This window comes from Manis pentadactyla, chromosome 3 (assembly GCF_030020395.1).
Source record: "Manis pentadactyla isolate mManPen7 chromosome 3, mManPen7.hap1, whole genome shotgun sequence".
Taxonomy (NCBI): Eukaryota; Metazoa; Chordata; class Mammalia; order Pholidota; family Manidae; genus Manis; species Manis pentadactyla.
Genome location: NC_080021.1, coordinates 82,815,784 through 82,827,663, shown reverse-complemented (window position 1 = coordinate 82,827,663; position 11,880 = coordinate 82,815,784). Strand labels below are relative to the sequence as shown.

Below are 11,880 nucleotides of genomic sequence, written 5' to 3'. Positions count from 1 at the left end.
CCCCACCACATACCCCATTACAGTCACTGTCCATCAGCATAGTCAAATGCTACAGAGTCACTGCTTGTCTTCTGTGTGCTATATATACTGCCTTCCTCATGCTCTCCCTACATTATGTGTGCTAATAATCATGATGCCCCTTAATCCCTTTATCCCTCCCTTCCCACCCACCATACCTAGTCCCTTTCTCTTTGGTAACTGTTAGTCCATTCTTGGGTTCTGTGAGTCTGCTGCTGTCTGTTCCTGCAGTTTTTGCTTTGTTCTTATACTCCACAGATGAGTGAAATCATACGGTACTTGTCTTTCTCCACCTGGCTTATTTCACTGACCATAATTCCCCCTAGCTCCATCCATGTTGTTGCAAATGGTAGGATTTGTTTTCTTCTTACGGCTGAATAGTATTCCATTGTGTATATGTACCACATCCTTATCCATTCATCTACTGATGGACACCTAGGTTGCCCATATCTCGGCCATTGTAAACAGTGCTGGGATAAACTTAGGGGTGCATATGTCTTTTTGAAACTGTGATCCTGTTTTCTTAGGATAAATTTCTAGAAGTGGCATTCCTGGGTCAAATGGTATTTCTTCTTTTAGTTTTTTTGAGTAACCTCTATACTGCTTTCCACAATGGTTGAACTAATATACATTCCCACCAGCAGTGTAGGAGGGTTCCCCTTTTTCCACATCCTCGCCAGCATTTGTTGTTTGTCTTTTGGCTGTTGGCCATCCTAACTGGTGTGAGGTGATATCCCATTGTGGTTTTAATTTGCATTTCTCTGATGGTTATTGATATGGAGCATCTTTTCATGTGCCTGCTGGTCATCTGAATTTCTTCAAAAATCACACTCTTAAAGCTCTTTAAATCCTGTCTAATCTTAACCCCAAGGAAAGGGCTGAGTTAGCAAAAGTACTGTCTGAGGGTAGAAAAGTATTTTGTGCATGTATTATCAAGTGGTGCAAAAAAAAGTGCCATCCCTCTTCATTTAAAGATTTAAGATTTAAATATTTATTTACTTTGTAATCAATAGTTGCCGGAGTCCAGGGGTGCGTGTGAAGCCCAAAAGGATGAGACGGTGTCAGTGCACGGAGAGACAGGACACACAGTCAGATGGAGGTGGTCTCTCAACAAAGTGCCAATGACAGCTTTATTTATACCATTTTGCACAAGGATATGATTATTTTTTATTGTTCTGTTGATTAATTGGCATGGGCAGTTCATTAACAGGTATAGGCAAGCTTTTTTCTTTCTTCTTCTTTCTAATCTATTCATGATTGGCCAACTGTTAGACAGGTGATCATTTTCTGTTTCTTGACCAAAACTTTTCCTAGCAACATGTACTCTTTTATGTTTTACATTTCTATGCAACGAAGTTTCTAAGTAGTGCATGTGACCATAGGAGCGTGCAGTATGTAGCAGTGACTATGGAGTCTATCAGCTCAGGGTGAAATACAGGTCACCTACTGCCACAGTTAGCTATGTTTCTTTCCCACAAATATATTCTTAGAGGCTTCAATAAATTTATAATCAATCTAAAGTCATAAACTCATATCTTCATTATACACCCCTTTAGAGGGCACAGTAAGCAGCAAACTAAATTTCCCCTTCTTATCTACATTTCTCCTTCTTCTGTGTGGATACCAAAATCTCCCTGACATAATACACAGGTCTCCATGACACCACTACTGCGGGGACTAAACAAGTTTTTACATGGTGAATGAACAATGGAAGGGCATTCATATCATAGAAACTGTTTCTGTTTTAACTACAAATCTTAAACTATAAACAATCAAATCAAACATGATGTATCACTATTCATTTAATTTTTATACTTTATATGTGAATCTCACATTTTCTCCTTTACATTTCTAATAAAACATGCAAATATTCAACTTTCTGTACAACTGAAAATAGTGGCTCAGCTAGTATTTTCATGTATCTGAATGTAAGAACATTAGGTTTCATTAATAAAAGTTAGTTCATTCCTTTTCTACAGAAATGAGAATCTAATTAATAAATGTGATAGCTTTTTTCCATATCTAGATACTACCTGATTTCAGTCTTATACACACACCCCACACATGTTCTCATTATCTTCTGAGCCAATCACTACATCCAGAGATAACTACCACAACCTAAACTTATTTGCCTTATGATTATGATTATGATTATGGTTATTATTAACAGTCACTTATCTCTGTGTTGAGCTAAGAGTGCTAAATGTAGGAGACTTGACAGCACGGGCTTTGGTGTGAGAGGGCCCATTTACACACATCAGGATATTAGAAAGGAGTGTAAGCTTTATAGACTTTCAGATCTTGGACAAGTTACTTAATTTTCTGAGCTTCAGTTTCATTATTCCAAAGGAAATAAAAACACCCGATTAACAAGATTGTTATGCATAGTATAGATAATGTATATAAAATACCTAGAATACAGAAATCACTTAATAAATGTAGATACTCTTATTCATCTGAACTTGTTTACCAGTCTAATGAATATTAATTAAAACAAATTAATTAAAATAATTAAAAATTAATAAATTAGTGCTATGAAGATTAATTAAAACAAATAAAACAACCTCCAGATGGGATTTCATTGCTATCAAGTTCACGTCGTACCTAGGCACTCTGTTCAGCTCTATATCTCGGTTTCCTCCCACCACCCACCAATGACCAGGAGTCCTTCCTGTTCATTTGACCCTCAATTCTCCACCCCCTAATAAAACAATCTAGTTTTGTCTCATTAACATTTTTTAATGTGCCTGTATGACTCAGCAGGCATATATGGACTCTAGGCCAGAGTTCTATGACATAACGTCCATGACTTCGTACTACCTCAAGAGCACTGCCTATTGTATTATATAACAGCTCACGTATAATATTTGAGATGCTGCTACCAAGTGGGAGGAGAGACACATCCCATGGACTGAAATGTGGTTAGGGGCTTCCCCTACGAAGAGTCTGTTTATAGGCATGTATTTTATATGCTTTTATTCCAGAAGGGATTTAAGTTAGCTTAGAGCAATACAAAAAATAAAAGATGCAGGGAGGGGAAATTTTTTAAAATAATAAATAAAAGACACATTAATGAGCTTGATTGTGGTAATCATTTCACAATGTATACATATATCAGTCCACCACACTGTACACCTTAAATATGCACAATTTGTCAATCATGCTTGAATAAAATGGAAAAAAGACTTGCATAAATTATAAAATGAGAGTGAAAGGAAGAAAATATGTGGAAGATGATGTTTATATTATCTTCATACCTTGATGATACAAATGGCTTTTTTTCTTACTAGCCAAAAGCAAGACTGAAATCTGTACAACACTATTATCTACTAATAGGCCACATATTTGGCTTCAAATCTTGCTAGCAGCAATAAGTAAATGTGACACATATAACACATCATTACCAGCAACAGCAATAAAGGCCACAGTGCATGAGCCCTTATCATGTGCCATGCATGAGAGGCTCTTGAATGAACAGAGTTGTATACTCACAATTATAGTGAGATAGTGTTACAGCTGTGTCCTGTACAACAACGCTGAGGAGACAAGACCCTGAGTTACTTGCCCAAAGACAGACCTTGTCATCTGCAGAGCTGGAATATGAACCCAGCTCTGAGACTCCACCAAACACAATTGTCATTACTATGCTAAAAAAGCAACAGGCATTAGAGTCACACGCTGGACTGGCATTCCTTGAAACCCTACAGCAAAACCTGCATCTCAGAATTCACAGTCATTCATCAATGTCAGGAACAAAATTCCACGTGGATGCCTGCCTTCAAAACGCTTAATTCCCATCTGGCAGGATACTAATAAACAAAGGCAAGTTTTATGTTTAATGAAGCAATTCCCTTTCAGGACATATTTCTTAACAGCTATTCCCTGAGGCTACTGCAGTTCTGGCTGCACTGCTATCCCTTCAAAAAGACAAAATCCTAAAACAAACATGCATTCAAATGCTCAAATGTATGGAACAGAAATACAGAAATACTCTTTTTCCTCTTGCTGATTCCATGAATGGGACTGACTCTCAATTTGACATAATAGTTAAACTGAGGAGTAGTTATCAAATTTGTCATTATGCTATGCATTGTAAAAGCTACTAAAAAAGAGAAAGGCTGAATCCATGAAAGTCAAACTTACCTGTGGCCAGGAAAAGTCTTCATGAAAAATAAGACATATCAGAATCCTTGTGGATAATGGTATAAGAAACTGAATGTGTGCCACGATTTTTTGTAGATTATTTTTTGTGTGTCTAATTCACATCACAGAAAATAAATAGTAATATGGAAAAGCACAAAAACAGTAGGAGAAAAACTTTGGACAAACCCAAGGGCAGGCAGGAAACCATGGCACATGCAGCTTCTGCAATCATCAGGGAGTGGAGTGCTTTCTCAGGCGTGTCACAAACACGAATGGGGAAGAAACTGAGGAGTTTTTCAGGAAGCAACATTGTACCACTCTCTGAAGATATGTAAATCCTAGTGCGCTTTTTTTCCCCTTTTTTTGTCTTTCCTACTCTATCAGTTAGGAATAACTGGCTGCACATAACAGAAATGTAAATCAGGCTTAAACAGATGCATCCACAGCAAGGCCAGCAGAGGCTGCCCAGGGCGGTGCAGCCCCTGCCGCGTCATTGGGGACAGCCCTCTTGCTTTAATACCCCTGGCGGGCGGCCTTCATACCTTGATGATACAAATGGCTTTTTTTCTTACCAGTAGAAATGAGAAGGAAGGCACCTACCAGCTGAGTCTGTCCCTGGACCAGCATGGAGGCGTTTCCTCCTTTCTGTGAGTGATGAGAGTCAGGGAGGGCCAATGTCTGGCTGGCTGCACAGGAGGTTGGGAGAAGGAGGTATAAGTTATCTGTAATTCAACTACACACTTTCCAGCATGTTGGTATTAAAGATGGCGGCCACCACTAGGGAACCAAGAAATGCCAATCAGAGCTGAAACTTAAGAGTTTGCTGTAAGTCCAGGGAAAAGAAATCCCGGGGCAAAATACCTCTAAAAACTAAAATCGTTCCAAGGGAGAAATAAAGTTTAAAACCGTTTATTTCTCACAAACTGCAGTCCCAGTCCATCTTTCTTCTCTGCTCTAGCAGCAACCACCGGCCCTCCCCCTCACCTCTCAGGTACAGATAAGCCCTCTGTTGCCCAGGTGATCACCCATTGATATGGAGATGAACTCCACCCCTAAAGATAGATGCAAATGCACTAAAGCCATACTTCTTTCCACCTCTGAACGCCTATTGATATGCAGATATACTAAAGCCAGGCGAGATATTCTGGAAATGCTACAATTTTACCCACATTTGCCTTTACTGTATTTTCATATAGTGCCCTAACAGGGCAGTTTTCGCTTCCTCACCAGTCACATTTGCTCTGGTTATATTTTTTAAGAGAGTTCTTTTAAGAGATTTATTGTAATATGTCTTTTACATGGTATAAATCTCAGAGACAGACACGACTATTTGAGGTATTTCATTTTACAGTTTTCATCGGGACAATTCAGGACACCCCAAGGACTAGAGGCTTTCACTTCTTTGTGAATATATTTCGAAAATTTTATACTGTTTATCAGCATGAGCTCCTCCATTAATTTTATAACTTTAAAAGCTGGATGTTTTAAATTCTTTAGGATGCTGAACTTGGCATTTGTATGAAAACATTCACAGACTAAATATCAGCTTTATCTGAGTTTGGAAGAAAATGCATAAAGAAACAAATTATTCTTAAAAACAAATTTGTATGATGTTTTTCTCTGTGTCTGAACTAATTTTTTAAAAGCTGTGTTTAATACTAGGTAATTTTTGTTACATTTTGAAAATATCTTTGTAATTGGGAGTTTTAATTAATTTTATTTTCATAAACTTACTGTCAGCTGTTACTTCTAAGAGGCATTACTTATAAAACAGATTTAATAAGCATAACTGATGTTCTTTATACGAAGCACATGAATAAATATATGTTTTCCTGAGAATTCATATATATCTTATTTATTTTTATTAACCAAAGTTCAAAAAACAAATGTGGCCCTGGTATTCTGTAAATATTTTAGATATTATGTGAGCAGAATATTAGATGAACTCTCACTTGAATAATCCCAAAATTCTAGTGAAATTAACTTACCCATTATCAAAATGGAATATTCTTCATTTACCAGTTATTTTGGTGAAACAAGTAAGACTAAATATCAAACAGCACCCTTGCAACTGAATAAAGTATGTCAACCAAAAAAAGGCAAAGCTGTGAAACAATTAGTCGTATTCCTTTGGGATCTTAGGAACTGCAACCTAGGGAGACACAGCTTTAGATAGCAACCCAAATTGTGCTCTGAATTATTGACAAAGTTTTGGGTTTTTAAAAGTAAACAGCAGTAAGTTAAGTCTTTCACATAAGTTGTTTTGAACGTTTTGTAATTAGAGCTGGCGGAGAAGTTTGCACATTGTTGTTTCTGGTTGGTTGCTATGGCCGGTGTCGGGCAAGTGTCCATATCGGTCCATAACAGATGGGGGTCTCAGGATGTGGCTGCAGTATGCTGTCCGGCACTCTTCTGAGATGTGGGATCGCTGATGAGCAGACCGCATTTCCTCAATGATTTCCCGGCTCCGCTTCCGTGATTTCCCTGAGCCATGCTGGCATCATTTTGATTTTAGTTTGTCACGTTTCACAGGTACATATTCAAATAGTAGGGCATTTGTCATGCTGCTGCTGCTTTTGGCTGCCAGCTCCCCACTGGCCCGAAATAATTTCAAACTAAGGGCCCAAGAATATGCAGATAAGGAGTGTTCACATTGCCAAATACAACACAGACTGAGAAACATGCACTCAAACGCAAGGGTAAATCTCATTTTCTTCCCAAAGTATGTGCCAGCACGGCCCCAGGATATCTACACTGCAAAGGAAGCCTCTAAGTGGTGACAGGCAGAGAGAGCCAAGACTGATATCTCAGAGGCCACAAAGCCACAGAATAAGCCAGCAGAGCCCCCTAACTGGGCCAACCAGTTGGCTGGGCAGAATGTAGCCCTGAATCAAAGAGCTTAGGCCCGCACTGAGCTTCACTCTGCAGACCATCTTCAGATGGCAGACAAGGGCCTCAGAATTGCAGTCAGTAAGTTTTACTGAACTCTGAAACTAAGCACAGACCACAAAAACTAAAACAACTCTTCACACTCAAGAAGTCTTCTCTATAGCTGTGATATTGTAACTTATTAGAAACATATAATAGCTCTTTATCCAGTTCCTAGCACACAGCTTCTAAAACCCTCAGAATTTCTTCAGTGATAAGAGCAAGGGAAGAACCTTTCCTTTGGTTATCCTATTTGTTCTTTTGACCTCAAATAGGTCCAGAATGTTAGAGAAAGAAGTGCCTTGTTATTCATAACAAACCCTTTCCTGCCAAACCTGAATTTATGTTAATGATGTGACTTGAAAAGCCCCTAAGGAGGGAAGCTGGTTGCTGGGGGAATCATGTTGCCACATGATCAGAGGGTGGCCCAGTCAGTCACGCACCTTCCAGCCTCCACCTCTAACATCCAGGTAGGGAGAGAGACTTCAAGTGATCACCAATGCCCAGTGATTTAATTAATCATGTCTGTGTAACAAAGCCTCCATAAAAACTCCCAAGAAGAGGATTCAGAGAGCTTTTGGGTTGGTCTTGGGAGTGGTGTGCCTGGAGAGGGCGTGGAAGCCCTGTACCCCTTCCCACATACTTTCCCTATTTAACTTATTCTTCTGGCTGTTCCTGAGTTTTTTCCTTTTGAAATAAACCCATAATCTACTAAATAAACTATTTTCCTGAGTTGTATGAGCTGCTCTAGCAAATTCATCAAATTCAAGTAGAGGATTGTGGGAACCTTCAATTTATAGCTAGTCAGTCAGAAGCACAGGCAACCACCTAGACTTGAATTGGTGTCTGGAGTGAAAGTGGGTGGGCATTCCTGTGGGACTGGGTCTTTAACCTGTGGCTCTGACGCCTTCTCTAGGTAGAGCATCAGAACTGAATGGAGCTGTAGGAAACCCAGCTGGTGTGAGAAATCCCCATACACTTGGTGATCAGAAGTATCAGAATGAAGGGCTGAGAGTAACAGAAATAGGGAAGGAGATGCACAAGAGGAGCTCTTCCTTTAAAATAGCATGCACAAACTTAAGAAAGGACATACAGTTAGTCACAGCATAAGCAGAGTATCTTAGAAAAATCTGTAAAGGACAACTAGTCTCCCTTCTGAACAGTTTTCCAAAAAATCCTAGCTTTCCTGTTTAGTGTCAAGTTGGCTTAGGGAAGACACGGATGTGCTGGATAGAACACAATTTTAGAGTCAAATTGACCCAGATTCAATTCAGGCTTTTTAATTTACTATTCCTAATTCCTCTATGCCTTGCAGATACAGGTGAGAAAAGCTGAAAAACAAGATACAAAAAAAAAAAAAAACAGCTGCAGACACTGCCTTCCCAGATGTATCTCCAGGAGAAAAATATGTTTCCAGCACAGGACAAATAATCCTTTGAATCCAAAATCAGTCAAAGTGGGAGAAACCTGTTTATTGCTTACAAGCAGTCATCTACACCTGCTCAACCATGTCTCTCGTGACCTGGCTACAAAAAGACCTCACCAAACCTCTCTGGTCCAGGTGCACACTCACTCCCCACCTGCCTTTTAATCACCTATTGTTAAGGAGATGCACTAAGGCCAGGTGAGAGATACTGGAAATATTGCAATTTTACCCACACCAGAACTTGTGTTCTGATTCACAGGGCGAGCTAACACCTAGTCAGCAAATCTGCTAAGGTGATCTCAGTTCCTGAACCATGCAGGTGACAGCAGGGGTAACCCCTGAAGCAACAACATAGCCCAGAACCTCAGGAAAGGCTTCCCTGAGGCCCCAAATGGAGGGGAAGTATGTCAAGGGCAGAGCCATGTATGTACAGCATCAGTGGTAGGAGAGAGAGCAGAGCGAGCTCACTGACAGGATGGCCCATGAGGAGGGACAGGCTGGGGACGAAGCAAGCAGCATCACATCAACAAGGACCATGGGAACCATGAGGAGGCTTTTCCCTGAGGGCAGTGGAAAGCCACTGATAACATTCAACAGGGGAGTGACATGGTCAGGCTTGTTCTTACAGGAAGTTCTTTTGATGGTAACTGATAGACATAAAAATAAATGAGCAGGGTGGAAGGAGAATAAAGCCAGTAAAGCCCAATAAAAGAGCCTCAGAGAGTTAACTAGATAAAACTAGAGAGCCAGAAAGGATAAACAAAGTTAATGATGTAATTAGTTGAAGTTTCAAAGGCAAGAGTGACTTGGAATGTCCAGACATTCCCCAGATGAAGAAACCTATCAGAGCGCAGCCTATGTCTTCACTGTGTCAATTATATCGTGCCAATGTAAAATCTACTTAGCCTGCAAAAAGGCCCAGCTTATTCTTTAGCTTAACCTATATGCTGTTTTTCCAATCCCTTAATCAAATAACTTTGTAACCAGGGTAGGAGAAAGACCTCTGAAGTGTAAATAAATCTATGTGGACAAAGAATGCGTAAGTCCAAACCAACACAGTCACCTAAATATCCCGTTTCTTAAGACAGAACTTCAAAGGAATTATGAATCACCTGTATACATCATGCCTTATGCTGACCCTTACAAAGAAAGCCCTGTAAAATCCCAGACCTTAAATTCAAAGCACACCTCCTCTCTGAGGGTGCCCACACTCCCCTTTCTTGGAGTGTGTATTTTTAAAAGACTTCTTACTGCTCAACTTACTATATTTTGTCTCTCTGTTGGAGGTGATGAGTTTGTTCTCGATTCTCATCCCTGCTGCAACAAGGAATTGAAGGGCACAGACACAGTAGTGAAGCAGAATGAAAGTTTCATTTGAATATTTTAAGGGAGGAACAGGCTAACGTCAAGGTAGATAAAGGCAGATTTACTTGCTTATCTGGAGTATGACAGAGAGAGTGAAAATGGGAGCACTCATTTACATTTATAAGTAATTTTGCTCAGCCAGGTTTTGAGGTGTAAGCATAGGAATTCTTGTGAAAGTATATAAAGCAAGCAGTTGGATGACTAATGTCTAGGGGGAGCATGTGCAAAATTGCATGCTCCGTTTAAGTACTTGGTTTGAAATACTGACCCATAAAATCAAACTCCTTCCATAAATAAAGTTGCATCGAACTACTAGAAATAAAAGCACAGGATATGGACTTAATTTGCTTCATTAGAGATTCCTTTATGCAATAAATCTTTCAAACTTCTAAAGTTTAATTTGAATATATGTCAGATGTCTAAACTGGTACAAGTATTACTGTGTAAAAAAATGCAGTATGATGTATTAAACTTCAGTGTAAAAAGAAATTAAATTATAGCTTCTTCTGAACAGTCTCTTAGATTGTTATATGATTTTATATCTTTAAAAATATACTAGTAATTCTTTTGTTACAGAGAGTCTTCCAATTGCCTTTGAGCCCCAACATGTGGAGGTAACATTGGGAAATACTGTCTATTTGACTTGAGGGGCAGAAGGAAACCCCAAACCTGATCATTTGGATATATAACAAGTAAGTGCTGGGCATGTGCTGTAAATCTTTTCCAATTTCTGTAATTTGGCTTACTTCAGCTAGTTTATCTAGAGATGAAATTTCCAAAATTATCAGAAGTTTTTTAGACACAAAAATGTCTTTTAACTCTCATCTTTTAACTTGCCCAAAGTATCTAGAGGACTTCTCCTTAAAATTGTATATTTCTAGACACCAATGATTGTGAAATTGACTAAAAGAATTTTGTATCTGCTTGTAATGTCTTAAAATTGCTTGCTTTGCCTTCTTACAGTTTAAATTCAGTCATTATGTATTCAAGGTTACAAATGCACTGACTAGTATTTACAAAGGAAGAGATGAAAAATCATATTGCCTAATAGAAAGTATGATACAATGTTTTTAAATACAGTGAGTAAAGAAGCTAAGATACAGTATGATACAGTAAGGAGTAAAGGAAATATTGGGATTAGTCAAAAACTACTGTTTTAAAATCTGAATGTAACCTGATATGACCCCATCGTAATTATTTTATGTTCAAACTGATAGTTCATATTTGGTGTTGCAACTTTCATATAGTAAATAAATATAGGATTGTGTAAATGAATTGGCAATGAATGATATGTAAGATTATTTAAAATACTAGTCATTTATTCTATTCTCATTGCACTATTTTATAAAACACAAAACTGGTGAGTCTAAAAGTCTACAAATGTATAATCAAGCAGTATAAGTTTTTTAAAAAGTTAAAATAGAAGTCTAAAAAAGGAGAGGTAAAGTAACAAATAAAATATAAAATGACTATGTAGTTGATACTATTCAATGATAGCACTTAGACAATTATTGTTAATTACATTATTTGTAACCAGCATGGTATTCATCTATCTCTTCCATTCTAGCACAAAATTTCGTTGATTTTCTTCTGTCCATGTGTATAATCACCTCTGAATTTTTATGCTTTTCTGCATTAAATATTCTAAGAGATAAAATAGTTTGTGTCCTTTCTGTATATAATTTGGATTTGTAACTGTCACAAAATCAGACATGTTTATAAGATGTATTTAGTATTGCAAAAACTAATAAACTTAGATTAAAAATAGCTTGGAAGGAAGGCGATTATGAATACTATTAAATCTGGAATCTAGCCCAGGAGAAACTTGAACTGATAGAAGACTTCAATTTATTTTCATCTGGAGATTGTTCAAGGGTACTTGAAAAACTGAAATATCTACTTGTAATATCTTAAAATTGCTTGTTCTGCCTTCTTACAGTTTAAATTCAGTCATTATGTGTTCAAGGTTTAAATGCACTGACTAGTATTTACGAAGGAAG

At 38.2% G+C, this 11,880-nt stretch overlaps 1 protein-coding gene across 1 annotated transcript in view; it reads left to right on the top strand.

The window, feature by feature from the left end:
- LOC130683083 (ankyrin repeat domain-containing protein 26-like) overlaps positions 1-11,880 on the top strand; it is a 123,821-nt gene that overhangs the window by 24,984 nt on the left and 86,957 nt on the right. The gene's annotated exons all lie outside the window — the stretch shown is intronic.